This window comes from Tupaia chinensis, unplaced genomic scaffold (genome assembly GCF_000334495.1).
Source record: "Tupaia chinensis unplaced genomic scaffold, TupChi_1.0 Scaffold144899_1, whole genome shotgun sequence".
NCBI lineage: Eukaryota > Metazoa > Chordata > Mammalia > Scandentia > Tupaiidae > Tupaia > Tupaia belangeri.
In genome coordinates, this window is record NW_006204759.1 from 123,862 (window position 1) to 124,481 (window position 620).

The following is a 620-nucleotide window of genomic DNA, read 5'->3' on the forward strand; positions in this document are numbered from 1 at the left end:
ATGGCGTGCGGGGGCCAGGGCCAGAAAGTGCAGAAGATGGTGCAGTCCATCAACCTCATCTTCAGATACTTACAGAATAGATCCCAGATTCGGGTGTGACTCTATGAGCAAATGAGTATGCGGATAGAAGGTTGTATCACCGCTTTGGATGAATAAATGAAGCTTGTATTACATGATGCAGAGGAGATTCATTCTAAAAGTCAAGAAAACTGGGTCGGATCATGTTAAAAGGAGATCATATAACTCCGCTACAAAGTGTCTCCAACTAGAAATGATACATGAAGTGAGAACTTGCTGAGAAGACAGTAGTTTGTTCCCTCTGTGGACAGTATAGTTCTTTTTTTTTTTTTAAGAATTATTTTATTTGGGAACCAGCAGTTAGCGTAATGGCTATGTCACTGGATTCCCACGTAGTCGACCGCGGTTCGCCTCCCGGACCGGGTGGCTTAAAACTCACGCAGGGCGTGTGTGCGTGCGTGCCCAAGATCCCAAGAGGAGAATGGAGGAGAAGGGATTGCAGCGTGACCATCCCCTCTGGGGGGTGATTTCTCGCTTTCTGTCTCTATGTCTCTCTCTGTCTGTCTGGCGAGCGCACACTCCCTGTAGCAAAAACCTCTCCC

General features: G+C 47.3%; 1 pseudogene; it reads left to right on the forward strand.

The window, feature by feature from the left end:
* Positions 1 to 269, forward strand: LOC106733772 (small nuclear ribonucleoprotein E pseudogene; annotated as a pseudogene).
* Positions 270 to 620: the final 351 nt, after the last annotated feature.